General features: G+C 41.7%; 1 long non-coding RNA gene across 1 annotated transcript; it reads left to right on the top strand.

Annotated features, from left to right (window-relative positions):
• Positions 1-741: 741 nt before the first annotated feature.
• Positions 742-17,599, top strand: LOC139627404 (uncharacterized). Its single transcript, XR_011692566.1, has 4 exons — positions 742-880; positions 11,663-11,803; positions 11,916-12,017; positions 15,875-17,599. It is a non-coding gene; the product is annotated as an uncharacterized lncRNA (long non-coding RNA).
• The last annotated feature ends 2,989 nt before the right edge of the window (positions 17,600-20,588 follow it).

Raw genomic sequence — 20,588 nt, 5'->3', positions numbered from 1 at the left:
CATCCTCTGGCAATGTCGTTGGTTCTAGTGTGGAGGATGATGAGTGCTTCTCCTGTGATGTGGTCAAAATGGTACGTGTGCTGTGTCAAACTGCGATGTATGTACCAAGATGCACAAAAGCACAGATGTTGCTGATGTGATCTGTGAGGCCACAACACATGGACTCTGTGAGGAAGCACTTTGTACTTTGAGTCCTGTAATCATAAAGAAAAAGTGTTAGGAAAGTGATGTAATAGAAAGTGATTTGGGAAATGGGAAATAATGGTTATAACATAAGAACTTTCCCTTGTTTATGTCAGGGCTGAACAATGGCTCGGACTCAGATGCAGACTGACACAGTAAGCGAGTTCACAATGTCCTTTAATAAGGCAAAAGTCGGTACACAGGAGATCAGTCCGCGGAGCAAAAGTATCAAAATCGGTAGGCAAAGGCAGGGGCAAAAACCAAAAACAAGACAAGATACGAATAAGGCACACGGGGAATAAAGGCTGGAACGTAGTCATACAGAACTAGACGAACTGGCACAGAAGGGAGGGAACACAGAGACTAAATACTCAGGGAGAGGGAAGACAATGAGACACAGGTGCAGCACATTAGGACAGGGCAGGTAATCACACAAGGGGAAGGACACATGAGGGCAGGAAGTGAGGAACCTGAAACGAGAAAAGAGGTGAGTATCAAAATAAAACAGGAAGTACAAGACAAAGAACACTGGGGGAAACAAAAAAGGGAACTCAGCTATCCAGCTGAGGCATGACAGTTTATTGTGCAGTGTTTTTCTCTAAACCTGGACCGGACTGTATTTGCTTTATGGTCTGTAAAGAAATGATGGTGGTTACACAAAATATCAACAACATCTTAACAGGAAATTCATTGCAATGTAAGTATTTACAAGTAGTATATATAGCTGAAAGGACATATGAATGGTCTGAATGGCTGAATGGTCATATTTACCTGCAAAGGTCATGCTGATTTTGTCAAACACAACAAACTCCTTGTGGGGAAAGGTAAGAAGTGTGTATGCTTTTAAATTGTGTGTGTGTGAACCCCACCCACCACATGTTTGTTAGTGTGACAAAGGAATGCATAAATTAAGCCTCGCCCAGTGGATCATTTGTAGAAACAATTTGAGGTGATAGTAAGATGGTGATGTAATGATGCTGTAACTGTATTGATATTGTTGTATCAAAAATTGAAATGTGTGATGCGAAGGTAGTATTGGTATAGTAATGTGTTTGGCAGATTTTGCAAGTGCAGAAAGAGTTTATGAGATGGCTTTTGATAGTAAAGTTTTGCAGTGTGTTGCGTGAATTGTTATGGTACAAATGTAAGCAGTGACACAAATGCAATGATCATACATAGTTGTACAATGCAAGGAGCACATAATAGTGGGTGTGATTGTGTTCATGAAATATATTAATATGTAACAACAGATAGCACAGAAGGGAGATGTAGATGTATGAATTTCTACTAGGCCTGAAGATGTTGTAAGGAGATCTTTTTATCAGCGTAATAATAACTTCAAGTATGGAGGTGTTCAGTGTATGGCGATATGCTTGGTCAGCCTAGCGAAACATACAGTTCACAGCGGGACCTCATGGGAGACAGAAGATCTGGACAGAGTTGTTGTATTAGGTGATGAGTTGTACACAGTTTTGAGAGACAGCAACTTGATCAGTGGCAGATCTGTCCTGACCTGTCGTGTGTTCCTGATTTACCAAAACAGTTAGTAATTGATGAGCAGAACATGTTTTTTGAATATGGCTACTTTGTTAGTGGCGATGTGAAAATGGACAAAGGTGAACTTCTTGACAGTGGTATTTACACAAGTCTAGAAATTGGATTGGACTTGGTTTTCAACAAGTATAACACATGTCTTCTGACACTGCGCAACAGTACCTGTGTACCTGTGTAATTTACCATAGTGGAAAATATGCAGTGGTTGATTCTCATGCTCGCAGTGCAGGAGGTATGATTGATGCAAATGGAAGAAGCATTGTTGTGTACTTCTTGTGTACAGCAGATTATTTAGGAGTACATGTGTTTGCATTTTATGATGCTCGTTGGTTGAAATATAGTTGCAACACCAACCTTTTGTCCAAGCATAGCATATATTTGGAAAATCGTCAGGGAAATCATTATGAGACTGTTGTTTGTGTTCATGGGTCTGCAATGCACAGTTGTTATGGGTATTGTAAAGCCACTTCTTCTTCTAAATGTTATAATTTGACAGCAGGCAATACAATTGAAAGTATTGGCATATAGTTCGACAGCAGCAGACAAGTTGTGGAAGAGAAGAATGACAGATGTTGTGCAGCTGTATCAATGTTAGACTCTGACACTGAAGTTGTACAGGAAGGTAGCTCTGTGAACTTCCAGTTTATGCCTATATCCACTGAAGTAGCTCATACATTGTGTCGTCAATGCAATCTGGACTTTGAGAAAGTAGATACACAAGTTCCAACTACATTTGGCTCAGTAGGTGGTGTTTGTAAGACAGGTAAAATTCTACCGGATAATAATAGTTTCTTTAGAGCAGTTGCACAAGTGATTCTGAAAAGAATCATTGTAAGATAAGACTTGCAGTAGTAAAATACATGGAGACTCACAATGAGGAGCACATAAACTTAATTGGAAAAGAATATACTTCAGTGTCTGACTACATTTATAAATCACAGATAAAGTATGTTGGACACTGTGCATCAAAGGTAGAATTCCAGAATATATTTATTAATAGTGAAGGGAAATGGTTGAAACACAGTTGCTTGAGGACAAAGTTGTCACATGAAGGAATATATTTGAAACATGGGAGTAGTTATTGCGAACCTGTCGTTTGTGTGCAGCATCTTGATAAACAGGTATGTTTTGAGTTGTGCAGAAAGAGTAATTTATTTGACACACAATCCATGTGTACAAGGAAGGTAAAGGCACAGTATATAGAAAGTACTAGTACAGGCAGTAGGTATTGTGTATCAAAGTATGTGAAAAGGAAAAATGCCTTGCGCGATAAAATGAAGTATCAACAAAATGCCTTGCATAGAGACATGGTGAAGACTGATTAAAATGAAATATCAACAGAATGTGTTGCATAGGGAACGGGTAAAGACTTATAGAAGAGTGAAATATCAGCATAATGTCTTGCACAGGGAAAAGGTAAAGAGTTTGAGCAAAATGAAATACAAACATAATGTGCTACATAAACAAAGGGTAAAGGACATGAGCAAAAACAAGTATATGTTAAATGAACATGCAGCGAGTTATAGCAGATGTACAGTCTAAAAGGAAAACAATGAAAGACAAGTCTGAGCAGTTCAATTTTGTTATGGCGTAGTTTTTGGATAAAGTGAAAGATGGGCCAGATTTTGTTTGTTGTGTGTGTCATAGGCTGTTGTTCAGACATCAGGTTGTACAGTGTAAAAAAGAGGATTATAACAAAAGTGCAGCTATAGCTTCAGTTGCAGCTGCATGTATGACTGAACTGTATTTGCATAAGTTTCATCACGACTGTGTAATGCCTTGTCAGTGGCTGGATACAGCTAGAGCAAAACTGTGGATTTGTTATTGTTGCCATTATAAGATTAGACGAGGGGAAATGCCACCTGAGTGTTCAGGGAACAACTTGACAGTTGATCCTATTCCTCCAGAGTTGGTGTGTTTGAATAGTTTAGAGCAACATTTGATTGTTTTACATATTCCATTTATGAAAATGTTAGGTTTGCCTATAGGTGGGCAAAATGGAGTTCATCAGAATCAGAATCAGAATCAGAATCAGTTTTATTGCCAAGTATGTTTTCACATACAAGGAATTTTTTCTGGTGATTGGTGCAATTGATCAGCAACAGTGGGGCTCTCTAGCCTTGTTGATGAGGCTAATAGCAGATGGGAAGAAGCTATTTTTGTGGCGAGAGGTTTTGGTCCTGAAGGACCGCAGCCTCCTGCCAGAGGGGAGTGTCTCAAAGAGTTTGTGTCCAGGGTGGGAGGAGTCCTTGAGGTGTACAGGTCCTGGAGGGACGGAAGATTGCAGCCAATCACCTTCTCAGCAGAGTGGATGATACGCTGCAGTCTGTTATTGTCCCTCTCCGTGGCAGCAGCGTACCAGATGGTGATGGAGGAGGTGAGGATGGACTCAATGATGGAGGTGTAGAAGTTCACCATCATAGTCCTTGGCAGGTTGAACTTCTTCAATTGCCTCAGGAAATACATCCTCTGCTGAGCTTTTTTGATGAGGGAGCTGATGTTCAGCTCCCATTTGAGATCCTGTGTGATGGTGGTTCCCAAGAAGCGAAAATGCTCCACGGTAGCCACGGGGGAGTCGCACAGGGAGATGGGGGTGGGTGGGGCTGGGCTCTTCCTGAAGTCCACTATCATTTCCACTGTCTTCAGAGCGTTTAGCTCTAGGTTGTTCTGCCTGCACCAGGTCACCAGACGCTCAGTCTCCCACCTGTAGGCGGACTCATCGCCATCAGAGATGAGTCCAATGAGAGTGGTGTCGTCTGCAAACTTCAGGAGCTTGACAGACTGATGGCTGGAGGTGCAGGTGTTGGTGTACAGGGAGAAGAGCAGAGGAGAAAGAACGCAGCCTTGCGGGGCTCCAGTGCTGATGGTCTGGGAGTCAGACACGTGCTTTCCTAGCTTCACGTGCTGCCTCCTGTCAGACAGGAAGTCGGTGATCCACCTGCAGGTGGAGTCAGGCACGCTCAGCTGGGAGAGCTTGTCCTGCAGCAGAGCCGGGATGATGGTGTTGAAGGCAGAGCTGAAGTCCACAAACAGGATCCTGGCATAGGTCCCTGAGGAGTCCAGGTGCTGGAGGATGAAGTGGAGAGCCATGTTGACGGCGTCGTCTACAGACCTGTTGGCTCTGTAGGTGAACTGCAGGGGGTCCAGGAGTGGGTCAGTGATGGATTTGAGGTGGGACAGGATAAGGCGCTCAAATGATTTCATGACCACAGAGGTCAGGGCAATGGGTCTGTAGTCATTTAGTCCTGTGGGCCTTGGTTTTTTGGGGACAGGGATGATGGTGGAGGATTTGAAGCAGGCTGGCACGTGGCAGGTCTCCAGTGAGGTGTTGAAGATGTCTGTGAACACTGGAGACAGCTGATCAGCACAGTGCTTCAGGGATGATGGAGAGACAGAGTCAGGACCGGCTGCTTTGCGGGGGTTCTGCTTCTTAAAAAGCCTGCTGACATCTCTCTCCAGGATAGAGAGAGACGTTCCTTTGGTAGGGGAGGAGGGGGGTTCTGATGTGGCTCTGATGTGGAGGTTAGTGTCAGGCTTGTCCCACTGTCTTTCAAAGCGGCAGTAGAACTCATTCAGATCATTGGCCAGACGGAAGTCGTTAATGGAGAGGGGGGGTTTAGGTTTGTAGTTAGTGATCTGTCTTAGCCCTTTCCAGACAGAAGCAGAGTCATTGGCTGAGAACTGGAGCTGAAGTTTCTCAGAGTACAGTCGTTTAGCTTCTCTCACCGCTTTGCTAAACCTGTACTTGGACTCTTTAAACCTGTCCCTGTCCCCACTCCTGAAAGCTTCCTCCTTTTGCCTCCTGAGCTGACTGAGCTTAGCTGTGAACCAGGGTTTGTCATTGTTATAACTCACCCTGGTGCATGATGGGATACAGCAGTCCTCACAGAAGCTGATGTATGACGTCACAGCCTCTGTGAACTCATCCAGACTGTTGGAAGCAGTCCTGAACACCTCCCAGTCAGTGCAGTCCAAACATGCCCGCAGATCCTCTATGGCTTCACTGCTCCACTGCTTTGATGTCCTCACAACAGGTTTACACAGTTTTAGTTTCTGCCTGTATGTGGGAATCAGGTGGACCATCACATGGTCAGAGTGGCCCAGTGCAGCCCGGGGGACGGCGGGATAAGCACCACTGATTGTGGTGTAACAGTGGTCCAGAGTGTTCCCCTCTCTGGTCGGGCAATTAACAAACTGTCTGTATTTGGGCAGTTTGTGGTTGAGGTTCCCTTTGTTAAAGTCACCAAGGACAATAACTACGGAGTCCGGGTTGGTCCGCTCCACACACAGTATCTGCTGTGGCCTGTGGTGGGATGGAAACACCGACCAGGATGATTGAGGTGAACTCACGGGGGGAGTAGAAGGGTCTGCAGTTTATGATGAAAGTCTCCAGGTCAGGAGAACAGTGCTGCAGGATCACTGTCACGTCTCTGCACCAGCCACTGTTTGCATAAAAGCAGATTCCTCCACCTTTGGTTTTGCCGGACAGCTCTGTGTCGCGATCCGCTCTGAAGAGCTGGAAGCCGGCCAGCTCCAGCGCAGAGTCCGGATCGATCCACACAGCCACGTCTCCGCGAAGCACAGGACGGAAGATGAGGAAAAGTCTCTGTTCTTCTGCACCAGTAGCTGAAGTTCATCCAGTTTGTTGGGCAGTGAACGCACCTTGGAGAGAAAGATACCTGGGAGAGGTGTGCGGAGTCCGCGCCGGCGGAGACGCGCAAGCGCACCGGCACGTTTTCCTCTCCTCCGGCGTTTCACTGCGAGAGCAACGGTCAGTGACCTCTGACCAAAATGTCCAATAATCCCACAGATGAGTCGAGAAAAGTAGGAAAAAAATCCACTGGAGTTGTTTCTCTGATGTTAATGAGCTCTTCTCTGGTGAAAGAGCTCCGGAAACCAAAGCAGAAAACTGGATTTACAAAGAAAATAAGGTGAAAAAATGCGCACCAACACACCGAGGCAGCCATCCGCGGCGCCATGGCAACAGTAGAGACCAGTATGAGAGACCATGGACCAGTGTCTTGTGTTCCAGCTAATATAGTTGAAACTACTCAAGTGTTGTCTCGCTCCAGTAGGGAGGGCTCTTTGTTGGCTGTAAAGTTGAAGTGCAAGTTAACATATAAAGGCCATTATGAATATCAATATGTTAACACTGTGCACATATGCTGCTTCAAATCCTCCACCATCATCCCTGTCCCCAAAAAACCAAGGCCCACAGGTCTAAATGACTATAGACCCATTGCCCTGACCTCTGTGGTCATGAAATCATTTGAGCGCCTTGTCCTGTCCCACCTCAAATCCATCACTGACCCACTCCTGGACCCCCTGCAGTTCACCTACAGAGCCAACAGGTCTGTAGACGACGCCGTCAACATGGCTCTCCACTTCATCCTCCAGCACCTGGACTCCTCAGGGACCTATGCCAGGATCCTGTTTGTGGACTTCAGCTCTGCCTTCAACACCATCATCCCGGCTCTGCTGCAGGACAAGCTCTCCCAGCTGAGCGTGCCTGACTCCACCTGCAGGTGGATCACCGACTTCCTGTCTGACAGGAGGCAGCACGTGAAGCTAGGAAAGCATATGTCTGACTCCCAGACCATCAGCACTGGATCCCCACAAGGCTGCGTTCTTTCTCCTCTGCTCTTCTCCCTGTACACCAACACCTGCACCTCCAGCCATCAGTCTGTCAAGCTCCTGAAGTTTGCAGACGACACCACTCTCATTGGACTCATCTCTGATGGCGATGAGTCTGCCTACAGGTGGGAGACTGAGCGTCTGGTGACCTGGTGCAGGCAGAACAACCTAGAGCTAAACGCTCTGAAGACAGTGGAAATGATAGTGGACTTCAGGAAGAGCCCAGCCCCACCCACCCCCATCTCCCTGTGTGACTCCCCCGTGGCTACCGTGGAGCATTTTCGCTTCTTGGGAACCACCATCACACAGGATCTCAAATGGGAGCTAAACATCAGCTCCCTCATCAAAAAAGCTCAGCAGAGGATGTATTTCCTGAGGCAATTGAAGAAGTTCAACCTGCCAAGGACTATGATGGTGAACTTCTACACCTCCATCATTGAGTCCATCCTCACCTCCTCCATCACCATCTGGTACGCTGCTGCCACGGAGAGGGACAATAACAGACTGCAGCGTATCATCCACTCTGCTGAGAAGGTGATTGGCTGCAATCTTCCGTCCCTCCAGGACCTGTACGCCTCAAGGACTCTGAGGCGTGCAGGGAAGATTGTAGCTGACTCCTCCCACCCTGGACACAAACTCTTTGAGACACTCCCCTCTGGCAGGAGGCTGCGGTCCTTCAGGACCAAAACCTCTCGCCACAAAAATAGCTTCTTCCCATCTGCTATTAGCCTCATCAACAAGGCTAGAGAGCCCCACTGTTGCTGATCAATTGCACCAATCACCAAAAAAAATTCCTTGTATGTGAAAACATACTTGGCAATAAAACTGATTCTGATTCTGATTCTGATTCTGATTCTGATAAGGCAAGCATTAGTGCATTTGCAATAGAACAATGTGTACTATAAAGATGTTGAATTTAATGAGGCATGGCTGAATGAGTTTTGCCCAGAAAAAGAGTTTCAGGAGAAGTAAGTGATATATATAGGAAGTGGTGAGAGTAGTGGTGAGAGTAGTGCTGGTGTAGTTCAGGATGAGCTTTTGCAGGACAGACAGCAACACTGCATGTTTCAAGACACATGTCTCATGCCAGTTGACATAGGCCAGGAAGTGTTGGATCAATATTTTGATCATGTATTAAATGTGGCTCCAGCAGAAGGTAACAATCCTGTAAGGTTGCTGTCTGACCATTCAAATGAAGCCAAATGCCTTCCAGTGTTGTTCCCACAGGGAAGTAACTCTTATCATGACAGTAGACCACATCGTTTGACGATGTCTTGTTTTACATGCAGATGGAAGGTTTGCACAAAGTGTGGAATACATATTTTTTGCTCAGTACATGTCAGAGATAGGTTATATCCAATGCCTCTATTGCATTGTGAAAGGGAAAAGGAAATTGTATGTCTCATAAAGTCACTGCTAACCTATTGAATAATGAGGAGTCTTTAAAGAAGTTGTTGGAATTTGATGATGGCTATCGTTTTCTTAAACCTATTAGAGGAACTCCAGCTTTATTTGGCTATGGAGGTGGAGAGAGAGTTCACACCCCTGTGCATTCTTTATCTCTGCTGTGTCAAATATTGCTGCTTTGCAGTGGTCCTGCACTACAAAATAGGTGTCATTATTCATTAGCTTTATTTGGCAACAGAGATTGAGAAAGAGTTAACACCACAGTGGATTCTTTATCTCTGCTGAGTCACATATAGCTGTTTCTCAATGGCCCTCATTGCAACATACAAATGTTCTTTCACTGGCATATTCAGTAAGCATTACAATATACACATTCACAGACTCGTACAACTACTTATACAAACAAAAACTTCATTTCATAGTAAGGTTTCTTTTCCTGCATTACATAATATGTATTCATAAATTGTCATTTTCAACAATTACAATTACTCATTGTCAACATTATGCAACAATCATATTTGGTCAATACAATACATTACAATTACATCTCACAAAACAATTACATCATTACTATATAAAATAAATAATACAATTCCAATTGGATGTAACAGTATTGGTGATGCAGGTTTTGCTTTCACTTACACGTACCCACAAAAAGCAAAAGACACTGGTAATAGTACTTCTGGTTCACTGGGATAGGGTTTGATTCCCTGCAATGTCCTTGCTCACTTTGTGGTAACAACAAACAATACCATTAGTTTTCCTTACACTTATTGCCTCAAGAACTACACGACTTGCAATACAACATATGAGCCAAGATATCAATATATGCACTATACAAATTATACCATTTGTACTGTCCATCATGATGTATCTGACAATCCATTTCATATTAACATTTCTCTGGCAACTTCACATTACTTTCATACTCTTTTTACATATTACTTCATTTAAATTACATTGTCTTTGATCAAGTGCAATACTTTTTTGTGTCTTCTGTCTGTTTCATTTTAAACTAATGAGGAGTAGGTCTCCAAATTTCACTGTATACTTTGTTCAGTGACAATACTGGTTTCTATTCTTGACCTACACACAACGAAAAACAACATATTTTGTGTGTCGCTGCTAGGTAACGCTACGAGTACGACTGAATATGACCATATAGATCTGTTCAGGCTGGGACTCTTTGAGGCCGATTGGACAATGCATACCAGAGCTAGAGCCAGTTGATTTTTCATGGCGAATCATCGAAATTTGCCACACACCCGTGGACGTATTCTCTGACGAAAACTCAAAAACTCCCGCAATTTCACACGGCAATGGTCTTAAGATGACACACACCAAAGGAGAGGTCAATCCGATCTATTCTCCAGGAGGAGTTCACTCAAGTATGAGACCCTCAAATTGCAATAACGCAGCCAAAATTGCATATTCAATTCAAAATGGCGGACTTCCTGTTGGTTTTAGAGTATGGGTCAATGAAACTTTTTTGTGCGTCTCAACATCCTAGATTATGCCTACCAATTTTCATGCATGTAGGTGAAACACACACAAGGGGCTCGATTTTTAAAATTTTCTAGGTGACGCTGTCAAGCCAATTTACCACACCCATGTGCGAGACCACAAAAATATAAAAATTTTCGCCAGACCTGACGCATGTGCAAGATTTCATGACTTTTTGAGCAGGAGAAAGGCCCCAAAAAGCCATTTTACTTCTGGAAAAATAATAATAATACAATTCGGTGCTCGGGCCCTAATGAAGGATCTGCTTTCAAAAGTATTGATCAGTTACCATGTTGAGCAAAGGCTCATGTTTGGCTCATGTTTCCTCTGAGGAACTGCACAACTCAGATGAACTTGGGCTCCTCCTCTTTATCTTTGTTATGAGCAAAAGTTAGCAAGTTAAGTATATTAGCACAGTGGGTATTTCTAGTTGCAGCTTCACAAAATGACAGATCCAAGTTTTTTGTGTAGATGTTTATTCTGTGTTATGGGCTGCAGCTGATCTGGGGTCTATTCCAGATAGTAGGTTCAACAAACTCTGACTCTAACCCTGAACTCAGAGTTGTGAAAGCCTGAGATGGGAAATTCTGAGTTTTCGGTTCCTGAACAGCTGACTTGAGTTAATTCAATCAACTCTGAGTATGTTCAGTCTGAGTTAAGCCTGAGGAATATAAAAAGCCATCATCAATGGAGCTCCGATTCAACGATTTACCGTGACAACCAGGAAAAAAAAGGTTGTCATACTTTACCATGGTGGAACAAGAAATTTTGTTAAGTGTGTACTGTGAATATGAGCACATCTTCAATAGAATGAGAAACCCAGCTGCAGCAGCACAGGAGAGAGTTGACGTGGGAGAGCTTTACTGCCTGAGTCAGTTTTTCTGCAGCAGTCCATTAATTCACTATTCAACCACATATTACTTAATATTCCAGGTATAAATAAATAGTGAAATACTATTGAATAAAAATCTATTTTCATTTAGGTGAATTCCCATGGACATCAAGCACACTCGGCAGCAGCTGAAAATGCCATAGCTCAGGGGCTATGCACGACATGTGGGCTCAAATGCTCTGAGCAGCCAAGTCCCCGGTTCGACTCTGGACCGGTCGGACACTGCATGTCATTCCCCTACTCACTGTCCTGTTTCCTGTCACTCTCCACTGTCCTATTAGTAAAGGCAAAAATGTCATAAAATAAACAAATTTAATAAAAACACAGTTCGAACTAAAGCCTTGACGAGGCCTATAGGACTTGTAGGCCTAAATTTTGTTTTAATTATACTGACATTCAACTACTGGTATCTTTAAGCACCCAAAAATGCCGTTTAAGACATACAAACTTCCTATACCCAGCTTATTACATACACATTTTTCTTTTCAGTTAACTGAAAGAAGGTAGAGACCAACACAACCAATGGAGGCTCACCACCACCACCTCTGAAAGAGGCAGAGGCTGAAGGCGTCCCTGGAGGGAGCTCATCTGAGCCACTCACACCACAGGACTCAAGTGCTTACGTAAGATGTAAGTGTGTGGGTATGTGTGTGTGTGTGTGTGTGTGTGTGTGTGTGTGTGTGTGTGTGTGTGTGTGTGTGTGTGTCTGTAATGTTGTTTTTTCATCCATGTGTGCCAACAGTCACTGATGGTGTTATCAGCCTTGGTGAACCTCCTGCCCTTCAGATTCTGACAAATATAGTTCAGAGTAAGCTGATGATGACCTTCAGAAGTACCTACAAAGGTAAGCTATAAATCTTAATATGATGTAAAGTATCTACTGAGTCTATGTTAAGGACCTATAAATTATTCAAAGTGATTATTATCCTTGTGTGCAATTGCGAGTTTGAAATATGCACTGACGTGATTGGAATAAATTATGAATAGAAAGAACAGTTTGCACATTCTAATCCTTTTTTAATAGAGCATGGCTGGGCATCGCCAGGAGGAGGGTCCATCAACTTTCACAGTACAGTTTAACACTGTGAGATGTTCAGAAAATGGTTTTGTAGGATTTAATGTCATTTTTATGTTTGCCAGTTACCAGTAAAAGAGCTGTACAAAATGCATCTCATCAAAACAAAAAATGGTTAAAACTGATCTTGAGCGGCAGATAAGAAAAACATCTGGAATTTGAAATATTCGATTAGAGGTGGGTGCAAGGTCACAGGTTAATTATGTTCATTGTTGGAGCAATGTAAACATACTAATTTTTGCATTGTATTTGTAGGAAATAAAGAAGACTGAATGAATTGTGAATATATTCCCTTTATTTGACTGATGGGGGTGGTGGTGGTTTAATTTGAGACATGATTTCTGCAAAGGATGTCTTTCACAGCCTCCATCAGCGGGGTGGAGGGGATGGTCTTCCTCAGGGTCGATTTGTTGCTCTCCTCTAATTGTGACAACATTATGGAGAACAACACATGTACACAGTAATGTCACATGCCCTCTATGGGGTTACTCTGAGTTCATGTTGGCACCAGGGGTTGGAATCTCTAGGCACCTCACAATTCAATTACGATTCAGCGATGCAATGATAAAATGATTATCAACGTATCTTGGTGCATCTTTTTTTCTATACAGGATTTCTTTTTTCTCACTGTGACTACTTTGTTACTTTCAAAGCAAAGTATTTGTAATGATCCATAATGAATTTACTTCCAATATCTTTTATTAAAAAAACAAATGGAAGAGATGCGGCAAGTCCACTGGAAGGTTGCATTTGCCAGTATATATCCCAGCATTGCAAAGAATTTCAGCAGCAACAACCATGTTGGATGCGTTACCAGTAACTAAAACTAAATCTTTCTTAGTGATCTGCCATTTCTCAGCTACATTCTTTAACAGTTCTGCCATATTTGCACCTGTGTGGCTCTCATTCACTGCTCTTGTTTGGAGCACATAAGACACTAGCTGCCACTCGTCTGTGATAAAATCTGCAGTTACGGTGACATAAGATTCTGTTGCAGTGGATGTCCACGCATCACGTTACAGCTATCCTACCTGCTGTCTTCAGAGATTCCGTGACTTCAGTTTTGGTCTAGTTGTTTAGTGTTGGGATCGCTGTGTCCATAAAATATCTTCGAGATGAGACGTTGTATCTCGGCACTTCCGAGTTCCACTTTTTGTGAATCGATTCAGAATCGTCCACAACCGCATCGCGATGCATCTAAGAATCAACCTTCCCCCCACCCCTAATAGGCACTGGAACCTGGCTTTGAGCATACTATTGTCATCTCAACCTGGGCTCCAGTCCTGCAGTGGGCCACATAAAGGGTCAGTGTCAGGGGTCAACAAGAAGGGCTGGCATGGGTACCCCCTGTAACCAAGTACGTAGCCACCAAACTCTTCTGTTATTGCACAGAGAACACATTTTGATTGTGTTTAAGAGATACATGAGGACATCATGAGGATACAGTTTTACTTCCCCTGCGCAAATCTGTCGCTCAGGGTACATTCATGACACGTGCAAGTCATGCACAGAGCCTGGCCACTTGCCTTCAACATGATGTGTGCTGCATCACACATGAACTTCGACTTTCAGTTGCACTTTAATACTGTAGAAAGACTTCCTATTCACAGTCTCCTTGTCGCAAAATGTTGCCTTTCCTATATGTTCAGCAATCACCTATATTGTACAGAAAACTCCTGTTTGAACTCAGCACAACCCACAGAATTTGCTCTGACCTATGAACATGTCCAGGTTGAGTTATGTTTCATACGCGAGTCCAGAGAATGTTGTTTTGGTAAGTTATGGATCACAATGAAAAACAATAACAGGATGACTTTGATGGCCTGTGGAAGACTTTGTAAAGACTTGGTGGAGAAAAATGCAGGGCTTTCCAGAAAATGAAGAGCGTGACAACATCAGGTGATCAGTTTAACATAGAGCTGTCAGCATTAATGCGTTAATTGCGATGAGATTAAGGACTGAGCATAGCACGTGATTTTACATGGCGGAGCAAGATACTTCATGTCTATGGGAGCAAAAGGGGGGCGGTTCCAGTCTGCATAAAGGGGCGTGCCCGGTGTTTAAATCCAACATCTGAATTGTCGTTGGTGAAGATTGAATGAGTTGGAAAATAAAAATATAACTTACCCAGAGCTCGTGTACGGATCAATAAATATTCAGACATCTTCATAATTACACATCAGACATGCTAACGTTAGCTTCTTGTTCAGACAGACTGACAGTCGTGTCGTAAAGCAAGAGAAACAGCTGAGCTCTCGATCTACCAGTTGATCTTCGTTCCAACCCTCACCTATGGTCATGAGCTCTGGGTAGTGACTGAAAGGTTGGGGAGAAGGATGCCTGGAATTCTCTGCTTAGCCTGCTGCCACCACGACCAGACCCCAGCATAAACAGAAGAAAATGGATGGATTGAGAAACGACCCTCATGTCTTTGTTTGAGGGCCATACTACTTAGGCTTTACATAACTAACTAATTAATTCCTATAAAATTACTGACCAACCATTTATTTTGCTTCAATTTTACTCTGTAATTACCTAATATTTTACAGTAAATCTCCGTAATTATACCAATACAACTTACCATTATACTTATTTAACTTGAAAATCACTTCATGGCAATTTCTTTACATTACTACATAAGTACTACATAATTCACAGTCTGTAAATTTAAGGGTTACTGATTTTATTTGTCACCTTGCTATATATTCACATATGTTCTGTCTGTCTGACATATATGTGAATTTAACGTGTGAAAAGTCCGACACACTGAAGCCTGCAGACTAGCCCAGCAGCAGCTCTCACTCTGTGGATTACATGTGCTCATCAGAAATTTAGCAGTGCTGGACAGCCTCAGCTTAATTATCCACAGCGTCAGACAACACACTCAAACATGTCCTGATTGCAGCACTGAGTCAAATGTGCAATGCTCATACACAAACTTCACCTGAGTGTGTCTCTATTGGGGACAAACAAAGGCAGCACTTTAAAAATGATTGTTATGGCACCGCCTCCCACTTTTTAGGGAGGAACATAGTAATATAAATATTAAAACATATAATCAATAACAAAATATTGTTTTGACCCATGAACCCTGGAAGTGCGACCAGCATGAGTAATCCATGTTGTTTTATTGATTATTGTTGGCATTACATGATGTTATTGCCCTTGTGTTTACAAGTCAAATCATTCAAAATAAATCACCATAAATCATAAAACTTTCAAACAAAGTGCTGATTGCAGAAATTTCTTTAATTTAGAAATATTTCTATAGATAAAATAAAATGAACTGTTTTCAGCTGCAGCTGGCAGCTGTTTTTAAAGAAACAGCTGTTGAAAAGCCACTGTCCACAACCTGCACAGCAGCAAACAGCAGACAGACGCAATTAGAGAGCAGCTGGTGGAAGAGTGAGATATTTCCCTCAGGAGTTCAGGGAGACCACACACACAGCTAAAAGAGAGCGAATAGTGGATTCAGATTCACCACTCCAAATGTAAAAATTAAAAAACAAATAAACAAATAAATAGTGTAGATAAAGAAAAATATAAATAAAGATTTAAAAAAAGGTCAAATGTCTCTGTCCCATCATCTTGTCTCCTCCTGATCTCCTCCCTCCACTCCTCCACAGCTACTGGAAGAGGGGCCTGGCTGCAGGTCATCCTGAGGACGAGGAGGAGGAGGAAGCAGTCACTCATTCTGGTGTTGAGGGCACCTGGAAGACACAGACACAGACCGTTTTAGTCAGGGATGCAGAGATTCCCACATTCCCAGTGTGGGTTCGGGAGGCAGACCCCCTCTCTAACTTTAAGATCAGGCTTAAAACTGTCCTGTTTAGTAAAGCTTATAGTTAGGGCTGGCTCGGGTATGTCCTGACCCATCCCTTAGTTATGCTGCTATAGAGCTAGACTGCTGGGGGATTCCCATGATTCACTGGGCGCTCTCTCTCTATTTCTGTCTCTCTCTCCCCCTCTCTCTCTCGATAACTTCATGCCATTAACTTTGTATTTTTTTTCTCTCCCGTAGTTTGTGCTTCTCCTCTCTCTCCCTCTCTCTGTCCTCATTCTGCAGGTATTTCTGCCTCTGGAGCAGCAGGACCCAGATCCACCACTACTCATCTTTACTATTAACCACTGTTACCTGTCATTATTATTGATAACACCATTACTGACACAGCTGTTCCTGGTCTCTCTCTCTCTTTCTTCTCTCCCCTCTCCTCCCCCTCCCCCTCTTTCTATCTTCTCCTAAATCCAACCGGTCGAGGCAGACCCCCCCACCCTGAGCCCGGTTCTGTTGGAGGTTTCTTCCTGTTAAAGGGAGTTTTTCCTCCCCCCTGTCGCCAAGCGCTTGCTCTTTGTGGGAACTGTTGGGTTTATTCTGTAACAAAGTAAGGTCTTGACCTTACCCTGTAAAGTGCCTTGAGATAATGTATATTATGATTTGGCGCTATACAAATAAAATTGAATTGAATTGAATTGAATTGAATACCACTTTTTTTCAGACCAAGCACAGACACTTGCATTTGTGTACTTGCTGATACAGAGTACTGAGATGAGTATTGAGTACAATTACAGTTGAAACAGTGACTTTGAAAACATGTTTTATTTTCATCATATGTTCCTGTTCACTTTCTGCCTGTAACAAATGAAACCTCCAACATTATGCTGCTGCTGCTCAGCTTTGTGTCGACACACATGTGTAACCCATAACACAGTCAGTGCCAGCCAACATATTGTAGCAGTGCCATTGAATGATATGTTATCCTATGTTAGTGCTGTGTGGGAGGTCTAAGCATTTTTTCTGGGGAGTGAGAGGCAGGAAAAGAAGCTTCTGCACTATCAGCTGTTTCTGTTCTCATCTACATTATGTGACAGGGAGCTGAACAGCCTGTCACTCTCCACGCTGCTGAGTCGTGCTGAGAGGTATCTGTGTGACATTTGAGCCAGAGCATGAAACTGCACATTGTTAACCCCTCAGTAGTTGCAGGGGTTAGTCTTGGTATGTCTGAATGGCAGCACACAGTGGTGCACTGCTCAGTGAAGCTGATACTATATTTTTGATTTTTTCTGTTTATTGTTTTGCACAATTAAAGATACACATAAAGTGACAAGGAAAACAAATAACATACAGTGCAGGGAGATGGTTTTATTTAAAGTCTCCACCTAAAGTAATATTGAAAAAATACAGTATAAAAGTACAAAAATACAAAATGAACATACAAGAAAATAACATGACTACAGCAAGATAATGACAAATTAATAGATTCAAAATATATATATGATAAAATTAACAATCAAAATAACAATAATATCAAAATAAGAGCAAAAAATGGGAAAATATTATGGGTATGAGTTTGACTCCATGAGCAATGTTAAAAATACATGTAAATATGAGCAAAAACAAAAAAGCAGTCATACATGGGGGACTGAACAACATGGGGGAAAAGAACAGCAGTAAAATTATCTTTTTTGTAATATTTTATAGAGGAGCAGTTCTTTGCCAAATGGAGAAAGCCATTCTATAATTTGACCCATAAAGCTTATTGAAAATTGACCTCTGCAAGTGAGAAATTTAAGAGGATGAATATCAGAAGATTGACGAGTTGAGGAAGAATGGACCTGTGAGTTTGCTTTAAAATGAGTCTTGAAATACTTAGGAATATTCCCTTTGATTGAATATATCTTTTAAATAAAAGCACAAATTTGAAAAGTATTGATATTATAAATAGTAAGAATCTGTAGTTTCTCAAATAAAGGAGCAGATGACATTTCATTCTGATTGGGTTGCAATTCTAACAAAATGTTTCTGGAGGACCAAGATTTTGTCAAGAGTAGTAGAAAGAGTACTCGCCCAAACTACGTATATTACAATATGAAAAAGAGGGTTAAATGAGACTATAATAGAGAGTAAGGAGACAGCTTGTGATCTGAAGATGGCTAATCCTCCTCATTATACCAATAGATTGATTTATTTTTCTGCTAACCCAGTCAGTTTGTTCTTTCCAACTCAAGGTCTCATCAACATAGATTCCCAGAAATCTTGCAGTCTGCAACTCAGCAGACTCACAGCTTCCATTCTTCCTTTGTAAAGCAGATAGAATCTGTAACACAACAGAGGAGAAATTAAGATGATGGTGTTAAGCTGCGCTCAGCTCCTTCTGCATAAAAAAAGTTTTAATCAAAGCAGTTTCATCACATTTTGAGACGTGCTGACATGTTTTATATTTAAAATATACATTAACTGGTTGAACAGCATGAGAACGATAATGTACCCATTCAGATATCTATTAGTAGCTGTCTTCATGACTGGACTGTTGAATTTGAGTGAAAAAGCCTCATGGTTCTTGCCTCTACATGAAAAATTAGTGTATTAGCAGCAAATAACATTAGCACCATATGAAACAGGTACAGACCAACTTGAAGTGGTGTGTTTTTAGCTTGAAAGACGGTTTGAACAGCATGAATGTTAGTTGGCTAAAACACAACAATAACAGCTGCTGTATTTCATGACTTCCGTCACGTAAAATTAAAATGTGACATTTGAAAAACTGTAAAACCCTGTCAACTTATACAAATATTTGATTAGAATTAATGAATACTGCACTCTGACATAGCACTGCCAGCAGCAAACATTGACTTGACTGCAGGTATTTAATGAGACAGCAAAATGCTTGAATATGGAACAAATCGAGCCATTTGATTGGCTGTTTGTCCCTTGGATCCAGAACAAATGGGACAAATACTGTACAGTGATGGGGAGGGGCAGGACATCACAGAGAACAGTCATTGGCCAGAAGCTGGAGCAACTGGAACATGGAAGGCGGAACATGTTGTGGCGAAGTGTCTGATCATTTTCACTTTCTTTACATTTTATGTTGAAGAAACATATACCTCAAATTTACAAAGAAAATGGAAGCTAGACTTTCTGCAATTATTAATCTCTAACTATGAGACTTGATACAAGTAGCAACTGAATTGCAAACTGGATTTGAAATATTTTATACTTACTGAAATAAAAAGAGTGAAGTGTCTTCATTACTGTGGCCGTGCCCTGTGGAGTGCAGCATATGAAAGTCAAGATTGCATTAATGGTATAAAAGATTATTTTTATTATTTTTTTCTACAATATATTCTCTGATAGAGGAGAGCATACCTGCCTCCTGAGCCAGAGCCACCCACATTGCTCATCATCAGCTGGTAGTTAACTTGGCACAGTCAGACGCATTTAAAGATATTTTTCCAGTCAATTGCAATTTTGTACAAAGTCTAAAAAACACAGCTATTTTAAATGTGTTGTCAATAAAAATAAAATAAAGCCTCTGAGGTGCCACTTTCCAATTTTCCATTCAAGTGAATGGGGAAGTGGTTTTGTACAGGAGTGGCAAGAAAACACTGACACCAAGTCAGAACCATCAAATAACCACAGAATGCAGATATACAAAATATAAAAAATTATAATCTTTATTATTATAAAACACAATTCATAAAAAGGGAGGAGGGTTACAACAAGAGATAACTGCCACGTATTAGTGAAGTTACATTTTGATGTGGTGGACTTAACAGTGCCACATGTGGCTACTTTTTGTGAGGTACATCAGCAAGTGTTGAAATCCATCTGCTTTTAAAGAGACTGTCTTCAGTGACAGTTCAGGAAAACAATGAGCTTTATTCATAAACTGTCCAAAATTGAAAGGATCCCGTGGGAAGCATGTGTGATGTGATATTTCAGTATTTCACATGGTATAATTTGCTACAATGGATTTGCTGTGTCTGGAGATGCTGGTTGCGAGCATCAAAAACATAAACATCAGCTTTATTCATCTAGTTAAAGATAAACTATATTGCGCCAAGCAACAGTTTCAGAGAGCTGTTATACAGCCACCTGGCCTGTATCATGTTACAAACCTTCTCACTGTATATTGACATTTCAAATCTGCATGTTTTGTTTTTGTTTGTTTTTTTAAATGACATGATGTAAAGCCAAAAGTTTCAGTGTAGAATTTATGTAATGAATTTATGTTATATATACACTACCGTTCAAAAGTTTGGGGTCACTTAGAAATGTCCTTATTTTTGAAATAAAAGCACAGTTTTTTCAATGAAGATAACATTAAACTAATCAGAAATACACTCTATACATTGTTAATGTGGTAAATGACTATTCTAGCTGCAAACGTCTGGTTTTTAATGCAATATCATAGAGGCCCATTTCCAGCAACCATCACTCCAGTGTTCTAATGGTATATTGTCTTTGCTAATTGCATTAGAAGGCTAATGGATGATTAGAAAACCCTTGAAAACCCTTGTGCAATTATGTTAGCACAGCTGAAAACAGTTTTTCTGGTT

Source organism: Trachinotus anak, unplaced genomic scaffold, assembly GCF_046630095.1.
Source record: "Trachinotus anak isolate AG129_WGS33_773 ecotype Australia unplaced genomic scaffold, CSIRO_AGI_Tana_v1 ptg000011l, whole genome shotgun sequence".
NCBI lineage: Eukaryota > Metazoa > Chordata > Actinopteri > Carangiformes > Carangidae > Trachinotus > Trachinotus anak.
The sequence above is the reverse complement of the archived record's forward strand: the minus strand, read 5'-3'. Positions and strand labels throughout refer to the sequence as shown.